At 45.1% G+C, this 16,674-nt stretch overlaps 1 protein-coding gene across 1 annotated transcript in view; it reads right to left on the reverse strand.

Annotated features, from left to right (window-relative positions):
• THSD7B (thrombospondin type 1 domain containing 7B) overlaps positions 1–16,674 on the reverse strand; it is a 714,750-nt gene that overhangs the window by 535,025 nt on the left and 163,051 nt on the right.

The following is a 16,674-nucleotide window of genomic DNA, read 5'->3' on the forward strand; positions in this document are numbered from 1 at the left end:
TCCGCTACAATGAATTCTGCTCTGATCTAAATTGATCTTGAAATGTAGAAAGAGAGAATTTCCAATTAAGAATATGTAGGCCAGTAATGTAAGATTAATCCAACGCCTGCAAGAGTCACAGTATAAGAATGCACAGCTACAATCCAGGGGGCATTTTTATAAGTATAACTTGTGTTTATTACATTTTCAAAGGAAAACACTTAGCAAGAGCCACATAATAATTGCTGGAGTTATCAAAGAGGAAATCGGTACAAACTAGTGCCGGGACTTGGTGTCTTTGGATGAAGGAAGGGTAAGGGTTGGTCTTTGCATCAAGGAATCTTTTTTATAAGGTAGGGTTAGTGTGATGTTAGTGTTAGGATTACATGAAAGGTTATTGTTAGAGTTACAGGGAGAGTTAACGTTAGTTACTGGGGCGGCTCGTCAGGCGACTCAGCCGTCTGACAAGTCGCGTCCCATTCTATTCAATAGAACCATTCTAATAGGAGCGACGCAAGTCGCTCCGACTTAGAAAAAGGTTCTTGTACGACTTTGGGGGCGTCTCGGGGCGACTTGCATTGACTTCTATACATTCATTTTGCAAGTCGCCTCTGAAGTTGTTTTCAGGTCGCCTTGCCGAGTCGCCCCCGAAGTCGTGCCGCCCCAGTGTAATTCGGGTCTTAGGATTTCATGGAAGGCTGGTGTGAAGCCCCATACACACTATCAGTTTTCCTGCAGGTTTTTCTCTTCAGGTTTACCAAAACCATGTAGTGCAAGGCAGGGCTGGACTGGGACAAAAATTCGGCCCTGGACTTCATCCAGACTGGCCCACTTTGACAGGTCTCCCACACCCCGCCACCCAAGCCCCATCTCCACCTTCACTAGCCACTAGCTATTCTGCTTTATTAGAGTCGAACTAGTACTCTTAAAGGCAGTACCAGTGGGAAAGCTAGACATTATTTCACCCGGGGCAAAGTATCAGTTCGGTGCCCCCCCTTATGGTACAAGATTAGGCAGAAGTGAGAAACTCCCAGGCCATAGCTGTTGAGTCAGCTGGCTGTCCCCCCCCCCCTGCTCCTCTGGTCCTCCCCCAGGTGAGCACTGCAGGGAGGGAGAGGAGGTCAGCGCTGCGAGAAGGGAGAGACAGAGGAGCGGAGGGGGGCGGCGGTCCGCTGTCACTGAAGCCGGCCCACTGAGCCATCGGCCCACCGGGAAACTCCCTGTAGTCCCAATGGCCAGTCCATCCCTGGTGCAAGGGCCTGCCTGATTGCATACAAATTGAAACCTGAAGACAAAAACCTGCAGGAAAACTGATAGTGTGTATGGGGCTTTAGGTTTACAGGAAGAATTAATGTTAGGGTTACAGGAAAAGGTTTGGAATACAGGGTCTACAATTGTCATGCCGGGTACACACGAGAGGATTTATCCGCGAAAACGGTCCTACGGACCGTATCCGCGGATAAATCCTCTGGAGGATTTTGATCTCCAGGTTGTACTAACCAGGAGATCAAAATCCCCGCGGAATTCCGTCCGCGGTGACGTGTTGCGCCGTCGCCGCGATGATGACGCGGCGACGTGCGCGACGCTGTCATATAAGGATATCCACGCATGCGTCGAATCATTACGACGCATGCAAGGGATGTGTTTCGGACGGATCGATCCGGTGAGTCTGTACAGACCACCGGATCGATCCGCTGGAGCCGATTCCAGCAGATAGATTTCTTAGCATGCTAAGAAATTTTTATCCGCTGGAAATCGGTCGGCCCGAAAAAAATCTGCAGATCAATTCCAGCGGATAGATCCTCTCGTGTGTACGGGGCCTTAGGGTTACAAGGAAGTTGGGGTTATAGGGAATATTATTGTGAGGATTAGAAATGTAAAGGTTTTGCACTGGGAAAAACCTTTTGAAAGATAAATAGTGCATTTTATATTTACCAGTATATAGATCAGACCAAAATGAGGGACACATGAGGAGGAAAGAGTGACAGTTTGACTTTGTTCCAAATCAGGGACAGTTGGGAGCCAGCTATGTTTTAGCTGATGTGCCCGTGTTTTTTCACCTGCTAAGTTTCCTGAGCACTGCATTTTCAGTTTTCAGTGTTGCCTGACTCTGTGAGCTTCTGCAACAGAGTTTGGACAACACATTGGGAAAATTCTGCCTGTGAGGGACCATGACTAAGACCAACCTGTGTCTTGCTGTGCTCAGTCTTGCTAATGTGTAAAGTTTATCACATCGAACTGTCTTCACCGACATCATGTTGTTAGTGAGGTATGACTTTTTCTCACTTAGTTGCATTCCTCCTACACGGGTGATTCTGTTTGATTTAACGATTATTTGTTAAACTATGTGTTACCTTGCTAATTATTAGCACCTGTTTGGTGCAATTATTTAATCATGCACTGGACCATATGCCTGCAATAGGATGATGTTTGCTGTTTTAAAGGCAAAGGGTGGACACACCAAAAAGATTTTGTGTAGGTACTTTGTAGATTGTTAATTGGTTAAAAAAGCTATTCATGTCATTATTTTCTAAAGCATCCTCACTTTATACCATTTTAGTTGCCTATAACTTGTAACTACACACAATACATACATATATACAGTATATATACACCAATAAGCCTTACCTGTATGACCACTGATAGGTTAAAGGGGTTGTAAAGCTTTGTGTTTTTTCGCCTTAACCACTTAAGGACCGCCTCCTGTACATATACGTCGGCAGAATAGCACGGCTGGGCACATCAACGTATATGTACGTTGATGTTTAAGCCCAGCCATGGGTCGCAGGCGCACTCCCGCGACCCAGTCCGAAGCTCCGTGACCGGGACTGCGGGACCAGCAAACCCAATCGCCGCTGGAGTCCCGCGATCGGTCCCCGGAGCTGAAGAACGGGGAGAGCCGTGTGAAAAAACGCGGCTTTCCCGTTCTTCACTGTGGCGGTGTCATCGATCGTGTGATCTCTTTTATAGGGATCTACAATCGATGATGTCACACCTACAGCCTCACCCCCTACAGTTGTAAACACACATTAGGTGACACATAACCCCTTCAGCGCCCCCTGTGGTTAACTACCAAACTGCAATTGACATTTCCACAGTAAACAATGCATTTTAACCAGTTCCCGACCCCCGCATGTACATATACGTCCACAATATGGCACGTACAGGCACATGGGCGTACAGGTACGTCCTCGCCTATTAGCGGGTGGGGGGTCCGATCGGGACCCCCCCCGCTACATGCGGAGGTCGGGTCCGCTCGGGGAGCGATCCGGGACCACGGCGCGGCTATTGGTTTATAGCCGCTCCGTCGCGATCGCTCCCCGGAGCTGAAGAACGGGGAGAGCCGTGTGTAAACACGGCTTCCCCGTCCTTCACTATGGCGGCGCATCGATCGCGTCATTCCCTTTATAGGGAAGACACGATCGATGACGTCATTCCTACAGCCACACCCCCAAACAGTTGTAAACACATACTAGGTGCACCCTAACTCCTACAGCGCCACCTGTGGTTAACTCCCAAACTGCAACTGTCATTTTCACAATAAAGAATGCAATTTAAATGCATTTTTTGCTGTGAAAATGACAATGGTCCCAAAAATGTGTCAAAATTGTCCGAAGTGTCCGCCATAATGTCGCAGTCACGAAAAAAATTGCTGATCGCCGCCATTAGTAGTAAAAAAAAAAAAAAAAAAAAAAATGCAATAAAACTATCCCCTATTTTGTAAACACTATAAATTTTGCGCAAACCAATCGATAAACGCTTATTGCGATTTTTTTTACTAAAAATAGGTAGAAGAATACGTATCGGCCTAAACTGAGGAAAAAAAATGTTTTTATATTTGTTTTTGGGGGATATTTATTACAGCAAAAAGTAAAAAATATTGCTTTTTTTTCAAAATTGTCGCTCTATTTTTGTTTATAGCGCAAAAACTAAAAACCGCAGATGTGATCAAATACCACCAAAAGAAAGCTCTATTTGTGGGGAAAAAAGGACGCCAATTTTGTTTGGGAGCCACGTCGCACGACCGCGCAATTGTCTGTTAAAGCGACGCAGTCCCGAACTGTAAAAACACCTTGGGTCTTTAGGCTGCATATTGGTCCGGGGCTTAAGTGGTTAAATGCATTTTTTGCTGTGAAAATGACAATGGTCCCAAAAATGTGTCAAAATTGTCCGAAGTGTCCGCCATAATGTCGCAGTCACGAAAAAAAACGCTGATCGCCGCCATTAGTAGTAAAAAAAAATTTTTTTATAAAAATGCAATAAAACTATCCCCTATTTTGTAAACGCTATAAATTTTGCGCAAACCAACTGATAAACGCTTATTGCGATTTTTTTTTACCAAAAATAGGTAGAAGAATACGTATCGGCCTAAACTGAGGAAAAACATTTTTTTTTATATATTTTTGGGGGATATTTATTATAGCAAAAAGTAAAAAATATTGAATTTTTTTCAAAATTGTCGCTCTATTTTTGTTTATAGCGCAAAAAATAAAAACCGCAGAGGTGATAAAATACCGCCAAAAGAAAGCTCTATTTGTGGGAAAAAAGGACGCCAATTTTGTTTGGGAGCTACGTCGCACGACCGCGCAATTGTCTGCGCAACGCAGTGCCGAATCGCAAAACCTGGCCTGGTCCTTTAGCTGCATTTTGGTCCGGGTCTTAAGTGGTGAAAAAACATCTTGCACTCTCGGGCCCCCCAGCCCCCCGTTTTACTTACCTGAGCTATGAAACTCCTTGTGCTCAATCACACGATGGTTCCCCCAGCTTGAGGCAGCTCTTCCATTGGCTCCCGCTGCTGTCAATCAAATCAATGACGTGGCGCGCTAGGGGGCGGGGCTGAGTGATACAGTGGGAGCGCGTCCGCAAGCTAACCCCCTTGGGAGAGTGCTTCCCAAAATGGGGGTTAGCAGTTGCGGGGAGGAGACAAGCCAAGGGACCCCAGAAGACCAGGATCGGGCCACTCTGTGCAAAACGAACTGCACAGTGGAGGCAAGAATGGTATGTTTGTTATTTAAAAAAAATACCTTTACAACCCCTTTAACAGGTAAGTGAATAACATTGATTATTTTGTAACAATTGAATCTAAAAGTCAGAGGAATAATATACTAGGCAGCAAATAAACATGTTGCCCCTGGAGTTGATGTGTGGAATGCAGAAAAAATGGGCATCGCAGTTTGTTGTTGTGTATGGGGCTGTGTAGCCACAGACTGGTCAGGGTGCCCGTGTTGACCCGTATCCATAGCCAAAAGCGCTTTTGATGGGAATGTGAGCATCAGAACTGGATCACGGAGCAATGGAAGAATAATGGATAATTCACGTTTTCTTTTACATCATGTGGATGTGGCAGTATGAAAAGAACGTGAGCCGGCGGAGGCAGCATGATTATTTGGACAATATCCTGTTTAGGAAACCTTGGGTCCTGAGATTCATGTGGATGTTACCATGACATGTACCACCTACATAAACATTATTCCTCACCAAGTATGCCCCTTCATGAAAACAGTATTCCCTAATGGCAGTGGCCTCTTTCAGCAATATAACGAGCCTTACCACAATGCAAAAATGGTTCAGGAATGATTTGAAGGGCTTCTTGGGGATGATGGGGATTCTTCCACCATCTTAGAGGCAGTGGTGCTGGGCTCCTACGAGAGCCTGCGTCTCCTTGTGTACAGAGGCTCTGGGGCTCAGTTTCCGCTGACGGGCACAATGCGAGTCACTGTTAAGGCCTGGGACTGTGCAAAGCAATCACTGGCACCTACTCTACTGCCATGTCACTGGCCTCCTCATTGTGGGGGAACCCCCGTTTTCCCCATCTGCTCACTATACCTGATCCGAAAGGGAACTAAAACTTTTGGTGACATCACCAAAGGGGGCGAGCTGTTATGCCACGTACGCACCATCAAATTTTCCGTCGGAAAAAACCTTGGATGTTTTTTCCGACGGAATTCCGCTTAAGCTTGGCTTGCATACACACGGTCACACAAAAGTTCTCTGAACTTTCGACCATCAAGAACGCGGTGACGTACAACTCTACGATGAGCCGAGAAAATTAAGTTCAATGCTTCCGAGCATGCGTCAAATTGTTTTTGAGCATGCGTCGGAATTTTGCACGTCGCAAAAGCATACAGACGATCGGTTTTTCTGATAGGAATTTTTTCCGTCGGAAAAAATTGAGAACCTGCTTCTTCCAGCAAAAGTTAGATGGAGCATACACATGGTCTGAATTTCCAACGAAAAGCTCACATCAGACTTTTGCTGATGGAAATTCTGACCGTGTGTACAGTGCATTACAATTTGCAGATCTAAAACAGAACTTCCAAATTCGTATCTCTTTCGCTACCTCCAATTGCGAAATTCCCTTCCCTTCACACATGCTAGAGATCGCTTAATTCAATTTAAATTCCTACACAGGATATATTACACCCCAGCAAGGTTATCAAAAATCTACCAGGGAACATTGGAAGAATGTTGGTGCTGCTCACAGCCAATTTTAGCCATGTTTTTTGGCACTGTCAGGTAGTCAAGGAGCTCTGGTCTGCCGTTGGGCGCTGTATAACGGAGATTACATCTGTGCCATTGATGTTGGTGACATATTTTCTTGGCTTGGTGGAGAGCTTGGCACCTACTAGGGCCCAGTGTGCTCTGCTTAGCTTGTTATTGTTTTATGCGCGCAAGGCACTGATCCTCTACTGGAAGAAACCCACAACACCCTCACTGTTGTACTGGAAAGGGCATGTGAATAGGGTGATTCTGTTCTATAAAGCAACATACTTAAGCAGAGGGTGTCCAAAGAAATTTGACAAAGTTTGGAAGATTTGGTTGGACAGCGATCTTTCTGTAGCCTAATGAATATATGAATTTCACTAAAAGGGAGGAGGCTGTCTGGGCGGTGATGGATATGGGTGTACATGGCTCTGTAATTCTTGTATTAACATTGGGATTATTACGGGGCTGAATGCTTTTTTGATAGCTGTATGTAGGGATGATTGATAGCCTTATTACCCTCAGCACTGTAAAATCGTTATATTACTGGCTATAATATGATGGTATACATGCCCCCATTGTTTTAGGGGAATTACATCCGGGGAGATGGATTTGTGCACAGGGTGGTGAATATGGACAGGAGGGGGGGATGTTGTGAGAGTCTCTTTATTTTTACTTGTTTTTTTCTATGAATCACGCCCTGTGTGGTGTGGTTTTGTTTACATTATTTTTATGTTTTTTTTGTACTATGCAAAATATAGATGTAACGGAATGGCCCGTGATACCCAGAGACTTTTGAAGGATGCGGGGTATGCCTGTGCCAGCTTCACCAATGACTCTTGGATCTAGGGTCATCCTATGTCCAATAGGGGCATAGGATGACTGAGAAATGATATCTCGGATTACATGAGATGGGACAGTAATGATAATTCATGTATTGCAGGATATCTTGAAATATTACAGGTGGTTAATTCTGACCCCCAACAGGTCAATAGGAGAGTGACTCATTCATGTGGGGACACATACTGTTGAGGTGTTAATTGAGTCTGTCTCCTAAGATATTTCATTGTGTGAAAGTCTATTGATGATAGATGTGTTGGGGGTTGGCAGTCTGAAAGGTCAGATGGCTGACTTTTCAGCTGTAGTGGATTAGCATGTCAATTACGTCTACAAAGGAATGTGTATTGTGTATCAGGTGAGAATAGCTTATCGCAGAGTCAGAACGTCTGGGTAAATGACTAGTAATTAGTTCATGTAGATTATCTGAATGTCATTATCTAAAGGAATGTGTATTGAGCACCCATTGTGTCATGTTGTGGGTGGAGTTAAGCCATTGTTTCTTGGGCTTCTAACTGTATATAACAAGCCTGAGTTTACCATTAAAGGATCTGTTGGAACCAGAGACAGAGCTGTGTGTGTCTCGTTTCTGGGGGAAATCCAATGGGTCCTGTCTGCCGGATTGTGGAGTGTCGGATAAGCTGTCTTGGGTTGGTGGAATGGAATATGGAATGGAATATTGTAAACGGCGTTAACCCCTGACCGTTACAATAAATAAAATAAAACATTTGCAAAAAAAAATAAGAATGGTTGGCCATCAAATTCTCCAGATCTCAATTCATTGAGCATCTGTGGAATGCAGAATGTGGAATGTGCTGGGAAAACAAATCCATGGAGGCCCTAACTTGCAACTTACAGGACTTAAAGCATATGCTACTGACGGCTTGGTTATGGCTGATCGATGCATATATAGTATATGCACATAAAACTAGGATACACTACACAGGTGTGCTTGCATAAGTTGAACCCTAGGATTCAAGCCAACCGTGTAAATCAGCGAAAGATTGCAGCACCACAAAGGATTGCACGATTTTTAGATACTTCACAGGATTGCTGCAGTTACAGTATACACTAGACAAACAGCAAACTAGTCAAGACTATCCTAACTCTACCCTTATAATTTCTAGCTTTGTTCTCTAATGTTGAGCCTCTATCTCCTTTAGTCCGAAGTTTAAACTGCAGGCTATCCAACAAGAACTACTCCATAAGGTACAACATACTCAGCTCTCAAATTTCCCACAATTAGCTCTTGTGAAGAGTGTAAAGTGGAACTAAACCCTACTATCGTTTTCAGCCAAGGAAGCTGCCATCTTGACCTCTGTTTGACCCACAACTGCCATGATGCTGCAAATGTGATCAGTTATTACACCAGCCATCTGATGATTTAAAAGTCTGGTTGAAAGCATAAGCAAATGAAAACAATTAAGCCGGCTATAGATGGTTCGAATCTCAGCCGGTTCAGCAGGGACCAGCAGAGATTCAAACCATCTGTGGGCAGGCTGATTGTACCCAAGTCAATTCATTGATTGACTTGGGTACAACCAAAATGTCTTATTTTTACATGCGATTATTGCCAGTGGCTATAGCAAAAATCACTATGTTCTTCCGGCAGGGACAGCTCCCCACGACCCCTCACCCCGCCAGGAGAATACCATAGCTCCACGGGAGGTATTCTCTCTTAAGTGTTGATGGGGGATCAAGCAGTTTTCTTTCCTGCAAACCATGGTTGCAGGAGAGCAAATTGCATCATCTATGGCCTGCATTACATTCCCGACACATGCTGGAATATATCTGTCTTTTGTTAAATCAATGGGTTTAGGTTTGCTTCAACTGTCAGGTGCTTTGTCTCAGAAAGCTGAAGCAAAGCTCAAGCAAAGCTCAAGAGTGGACTTTGTGTGTCATATGGATAACGTGGGGTTACGTTGGAAGGTCTTAAACCTTGTATCAAGCTGTTTGCCCATGTGAGTATTTACAGAGTAACAAAGGAGCAATACTGACAGGTTGTAGTAAAAACTGGCAGATACTGTACCAAATACACTGTATGCCCCTGTGATGAAGGACGCAGCACCCATCAATGTACTGGGTTCGATGATGGCACTGAGCAACTATGTGAGTAGATGTCTGGCACCAATGCACTCAATCATCAGTATCACTGCCAACATTGACTTAATGTCTTATCATACAGCCTTGCCTGACTGAATATGTGAAAGAGTAGGCAGGCCCAGGAAAGAACTGAAGGGCATGTAAGGCCAAGTGGTAGAGCATGCTAAAGGTCCCTTAGGAAATAATTATTGTACAAACTTTTTCTTTTCTGCACTAGGCGGGTTGGCATGATCCATGCTGAGCCATTTTTCATTGCAACTCTATTGGCTAATGAAGCAATTTCATTCTACAGTTAATTACGGTTCACAGATAAATGGACAAGTAGGGGATTGTCATCGTAATCATCATTTTCCATCGGTCCGTAAGGATCTGCTATCCCACCATTACAGTGTAAATTGCCTCTTGTAGCAACATTTATTGAAATTGCTAGAGAAGATCTTCCTATTGGTGATTAAATCCTAGTCAGGTAATATCATCAATTCATTTCCTATACAATATCCAACAGAAGAAAAAGCCATCTTGTCTATAGGAAGATAATCAATATATTTCTTTCTTTGTTAGCTCCTTTGTTCCATCCTTCTTTCCTTCATTTCTTCCTTACTTAAAGTAGTTGTAAAATCCGAAGTTTTTTTTTTTTTTTTATCTTAATGCATTCTATGCATTAGAGCAGAGGTGCCCAACCAGTGGCCCGGGGGCCACATGTGGCCCACGGAGCCCTCTGATGTGGCCCGCGACCTCCTGCTCTGGGATGGAATAGAATACTATTGAGGCTAGGTTCACACTGCTGCGAATTCAAAATCGCGGTAAAAAATCGCGATTTTACCGCGATTTCGGCTGCGATTTAAGAGATATCTGTGCAGGGTTCAATGTAAATCGCGGCCCAAAATCGCAAAAAGTAGTACAGGAACTACTTTTTGAAATCGGTGCAGCGCCGCAGATGCGGCGTCGCACCGATTAGGACGGTGCCATTGCCAACAATTGCCGGCAAATGCCGCCGATTTGAGATGCGATTTGACATGTGAAATCGCATCTCAAATCGTAACAAATCGTACCCAGTGTGAACCTGGGCTAAAGGTCAGTTTATTACTAAAATCACAGTGTTTATATGGGCATATCTGTTCTGCAGTGGTTTCTGGGCTGCTTTCAAACGAATCTGCAGAGCAGCGCACCTGCAGGTCACTTGCACTGAGCTATAGACTTCTGTTATTTCCTGCAAGTTTGGTGAGTTTTCTGAAAGTGCACCAAATCTGCAGAATATAATAGAAGTCTATTGCAAAGTGCAGAAAAGCCAAAGGTACACTGCGTTGTACCCACGGTGCAGGTAAACCGCAGTGCATCAGTGTGAAAGCAGCCATGGGCCCCTTTCACATGGTCAGCCCGACCCAATTGGACCCTCCATTAACCTCTAAGGAGTGGCAGATGTAAACCGACTTGTGTCCCACCTCCATCCGGCTGTGCAGAGCGGAAATGGACCTGCCATCCGCCTGCTCCGCTGATTGTGGCCTGCAACCACTTACCAAGTCGCTTAAGTGGCCCTCGCCCTTTAAAAGGTTGGGCACCCCTGCATTAGAGGATATGTAAAGGTTTGGTTAATAAAAAAAAAAAAACATGTCATACTTACCTCCTCTGTGCAGTTGGCTCCAAACCTACTCTTCTGGAGTCCCTCTTCTCAAGCACCCCACCCGAGAGCCGCTCTCCCTCAGGGCACTGCCGTGTCCTGATGCTGCGCCCATTGACACAGACAGCGGTGCACCGCCCCCCTGCTCCAGCATCATTGGATTTGACTGACAGCAGCGGGAGCCAATGGCTGCACTTCTATCAATCTATCCAATTAGGACCCGAGACACCAGCTGAAGCTGGTGTGCTCGTCCCCGTTGCTGGAAAGACCGGGTTAAGGTAAGTAAAAGGGGGGCTCTGGGGGCTGCTGCATCACAGGAGGCTTTTCACCTTAATGCATAGAATGCATTAGGGTGAAGAACCTTGAGGTTCACAACCCCTTTAAGATAAAAAGCTCCCTCTGATCCAGCAATGTTTGCACAAGAGACTCGGCTGTCCGGGACTCTCTCTCCTCATCGGCTGAGACAGCAGCGAAGCACCATTGGCTCCCGCTGCTGTCAAACAAATTCAGTGAGCCAGTGAGGAGAGAGAGGGGGCAGGGCCAGGCCACGGCTCCATGTCTGAATGGATACACTGTGCTGTGGCTCACTCAATAAGAGGGAGGTGCCAAGAGCGTCAATAAGGGTTAAGAAGAGGAGGATCTGTGCTGCTCTGCGCAAAACCATTACACAGAGCAGGTGTATATAACATGTTTGTTATTTAACCACTTAACGACCGCTGCATGTACATATACGTCCACAGAAAGGCACGTACAGGCAGATGGGCGTACCCGTACGTCCCTGCCTAGACGTGGGTCGGAGGTCCGATCGGGACCACCCCCCCCCCCGGTACATGCGGCGGTCGGAAATCGTCTGGGAGCGATCCGGGATGAGGGGGCGGCTATTCGTTTCTAGCCACCCCCTCGCGATCGCTCCCCGGAGCGGAAGAACGGGGAGAGCCGTAAGTAAACACGACTTCCCCGTGCTTCACTGTGGCGGCTGCATCGAATGTGTCATCCCTTTTATAGGGAGACACAATCGATGACATCAGACCTACAGCCACACCCCCTACAGCTGTAAACACACACTAGGTGAAACATAACTCCTTCAGCGCCCCCATGTGGTTAACTCCCAAACTGCAACTGTCATTTTCACAGTAAACAATGCAATTTAAATGCATTTTTTGCTGTGAAAATGACAATGGCCCCTAAAATGTGTCAAAATTGTCCGAAGTGTCCGCCATAATGTCGCAATCACGAAAAAAAACGCTGATCGCCGCCATTAGTAGTAGAAAAATAATAATTAATAAAAATGCAATAAAACTATCCCCTATTTTTTAAACGCTATAAATCTTGCGCAAACCAACCGATAAACGCTTATTGCGATTTTTTTTACCAAAAATATGTAGAAGAATACGTATCGGCCTTAACTGAGGAAAAAAACTTTTTTTTTATATATTTTTGGGGGATATTTATTATAGAAAAAAGAAAAAAAATATTGCATTTTTTTCAAAACTGTCGCTCTATTTTTGTTTATAGCGCAAAAAATGAAAACCGCAGAGGTGATCAAATACCACCAAAAGAAAGCTCTATTTGTGGGGAAAAAAGGACGTCAATTTTGTTTGGGAGCCACATCACACGACCGCGCAATTGTCTGTTAAAGCGACGCAGTGCCGAATCGCAAAACCTGGCCTGGTCTTTTAGCTGCATTTTGGTCCGGGGCTTAAGTGGTTAAAAAAAAAAAAAAAGTTAGTATCACTTTAATCCTCCAATGCCTCCTTCTTTCCTTCATTCCTCCGTTAGTTCTGCAATGATTACAATCCTTTCTTTACTTTGATCCTTCATTTCTATAACTCTTTCTCCCCCCTCTCTTTCCCCAGATAGCAAGGATAACTTGCCACAAATTTGTGGCAGTGTTGAATTGTAAGTCTTGTTAACTTTGCTGCACATTTTCACTGGCAAGTTGCTGAACACTTGAAGCACAAGTTCTAGTTGGCACTTTTCCAATTTGTAGCAAATTTGGGTGGCAAGTCTCTAGCAAGTGCAAAGTTGTAGTGGTGAGTCTACAGCAAGAGCTCTGCAAGTCACAGTGCCCCCTGTGGTGGGATGACTATTGCACAACATAACTGAACCGGAACTTGCAGCAGACTTGCAGAATGTTTGCAAAGAGTCTGGAGTCATGCAATGCGGACTTGCTGCAATTATGCAACAAACTTGTGATGCCTGGTAAGTCTAGCAATAGCTCAACAAGCTTAGCATGTAGGTCAACGTAGAGGATGGGTTCAGAGGCAAGCTGTTGCTGTAAATGTTGCTTGAAATATAGCGGTTATTTACTAAAACTGGAGAGTGTAAAATGTGGTGCAGCTCTGCATAGTAACCAATAAGCTTTCAGTTTTTTTTTTTTATCAATGCTTAACTAAACAAGCTTTAGTTAGAAGCTGATTGGCTACCATATAGGGTTGCACCAGATTTTGCACTCCAGTTTTAGTAAATTGGAGGCTCTTTATCAGCCGTGTCCAATCACAGCTGATCACGATGTAAACAGGAAGATCAGCTGATCTGCGGCTCTCCGGACAGGGGGGGTCTGTGCTGATTGTTTATCAGCGCAGACCCCCCCTCAGATGCCCGCCCAGGTCCACCAGGGAAGCCGCCAGGACCAAAAGGGAAGCCTATAACATGTGGATGGCCAGGTACATCCCCCATGGTCATCCACATATGCCTATACATGCCCAATATGTGCCAATCAGTGCCCACAAATGGGCACTGACTGGCACCATTATGAAACAAATGAAATCAGTGATGCCCAGCAATGCCACCCATCAGTGTCTTCGGTGCCACCCATCAGTGTCCAACACTGCCACCTATCAGTGCCCATCAGGGCCCACCTATTAGTGCCACCCATAAGTACCCATCAGTGCCACCCATAAGTACCCATCAGTTCCACCTATGAGTGCCCATCAGTGCTGCATGCCAGTGCCACCTATCAGTGCCCATCAGTGCCACCTATAAGTACCCATCAGTGCCACCTCATCTGTGCCCATTGGTGCCGCCTTATCAGTGCTCGTCAGTGCAGCCATATCAGTGCTCATCATTGAAGAAGAAATCATACTTATTAACAAAAAAAATTTACAGAAACAAAGACAAATTTTAATTGCAGAGGTGATCATATACCACCAAAATAAAGCTCTATTTGTGGGAACAAAATGATAAAAAAAAAGTGTTTGAGTGTAGCATGACCGCGCAATTGTCATTCAAATTGCGACAGCACTGAAAGCTGAAAATTGGCCTGGGCAGGAAGGTGTATAAGTGCCTGGTATTGAAGTGGTTAAACATCCCCTCTATATACAGCAAACAAGGACCAAAAAAGTTGTAAAATAGCATGTTTGGGCCAATCAGTTTAGACCATCTGAAGATGTAGAATTCCTTTAAATTGTTTAGCAATTTTAGACACAGGCAATAGATAGTCATATTGGAGATAAGCCGAGTAAAATATGAAATAGTTTTGGCATTTTATTAGTAAATCTGCCAGCCGTGCGCTACACAAAGCCAAGTACAGGAGGGAAAGAAGAGATGAATATAAAACCAGCTTATTTAATATTCCATGACTCTTCGCCATTCATCAATATGATTATGACAGATGTACAAACTGCCTTACTGCAGCCCCAGACGAGTCAGCAGAGGAGATATGAGATCGCTTACAGTATCATTTCATTGCAGACAGTAGAAACTTCGGCCAGCTTGGGATGGGAGGGGGGGGGAGGAGATGGAGAATCGCATTAAATGATATACAGTATATGCCAGTTCACTATACTGATGAAAAACAATTTGCATAGAGCAGCTACTGTATGCACAGAGCCTTCCCTGCACAGATAAATGCTAAACAAATAGCCTCTGGCAATAGGTAACAGTACAGTTTGATGCAGCAATAAATCAACTCTTTTGAGATTTCATAGAACAACAACAATGTCTCTTCTGAAAAGTTCAACTCAGAAGAACTTTATAAAGAAAAAGAGTTTACAGAGCTGGAAATTTTTGTGTTGGCGGTTGGTTTGTAGAGTAGTACCATACTAATGATATGCGGTGCGCAGGGTGATATCTCACAAGTCTGAAAGGTTCCATGAAAAATATAATCGAAGACGCGTGTAAGCTGCCATTGCTGACCTCACAATTTTTATTTGCTGCATGCCTGTTCCAGACCAGAGTACAGGTAGGCTATTGTGCCATTTTAAGAATGTGGAATACAAGCCGACCAGGCACACTCACAGAATGTGGCAGAGTAGAGTATTGCAGAAGGTCTCGGGTGCACCAACAGCATCTGCCTTGAGGGGTGGAATTCAGCCTGCCCAGCCTGTACCCAAACCTGGAGACTTCCAGGAAGGATGGCATGTCCCTGCACTTTCCCTACTCATCTGGAACCTCTATACTCTGCCCACACGTAAAATGTACACCAAGCCTGTGAGCCAGGGTCTTAAAGCGGAGGTTCACCCTAAAAAACCCGCAGGGAGTAGGCGTTCCTATGAAGAGGGGAACATGATTGGCGTCCGGCTATGGCGCGTCACGCGTTCCGAAAATAGCCGGAGTAGGACTCGGCTCTTCACGGCACTATACGGCGCCTGCGCACAGACTAGGAGCTGACTGCGCAGGCGCCGTATATATCCGAGTCCTATTTCGGCTATTTTCGGAACGTGTGACGCGCCATAACCGGACATCAATCATGTTCCCCTCTTCATAGGAACGCCTATTTCCCCGCCGGAGTCTGAAATGAAACTGGACGATTAAACAGTAAAAAAAAAAAGGCATAATGTAGCTGACGCTAGTATGCTGTATGGGATGGTAGATAAAGAAAATTTTTTTTTTAGGGTGAACCCCCGCTTTAAAAAGACTCTGCCTGATGAAAGATGGCCGCCAGAGTCACATGGGGCACCAGCGCCAACAATCGTATAGCTCCCCAAGTCACACAGGAAATTAGGTTTGCACCGATACTAGTATCAGTATCGTTGCCGATACGGAGCATTTGCACGAGTACTTGTACCCGATACCTTGACAATCAGGGACGATTGGTGCAGTGTTGGGGGGGAGTTACAATCACCGATCTCCCTGTGTGGCTTTCAATAAAGCACCTGACAGCCGCTTTTCCTTCTCTCCTTCCCTCGGCTTTCAGATGCTTTATTGGAAGCCCTACAGGGAGATCAGTCATTGTAACTCCCCCACCACCGCACCAACTGTCCCCTGTATCCTTCTCCAATCCCCCTCTGTGTCCTCCGTGTGCTCCTCTGGTCCCAACCCATGTCCTTTTCCGGTCCCACGCCGTGTGCTTCTCCGTGTGCTCCCCTGGTTCCCCCATCTTCTCATGCAGTCCACCTCTGTGCTCCTTTGCCCCCCCCTCCCAGATCTTTCAGGATGGAGAACGGTAGAACAAGCAGCTGGATGTTACTGAGTTATTGATAATAATTCGTCATATTCAGAGCATAAACAATTTCCAGTAATGAAGAGGGTTATGTGTGGCCCACAAACCACACTGGCTCTTGTACCCAATTCATATTTAGAATAAACCTTACTTCGGACTCTGATGCCGCGTACACACGACCGTTTTTCGGGTTGTAAAAAATGAAGTTTTTAAAATGGCCTTGCCTACACACGATCGTGAAAAAAAAATGCTCGAGCAAAGCGTGGTGATG

The sequence above is a fragment of the Rana temporaria genome, chromosome 6 (assembly GCF_905171775.1).
Source record: "Rana temporaria chromosome 6, aRanTem1.1, whole genome shotgun sequence".
In the NCBI taxonomy this organism is placed as follows: domain Eukaryota; kingdom Metazoa; phylum Chordata; class Amphibia; order Anura; family Ranidae; genus Rana; species Rana temporaria.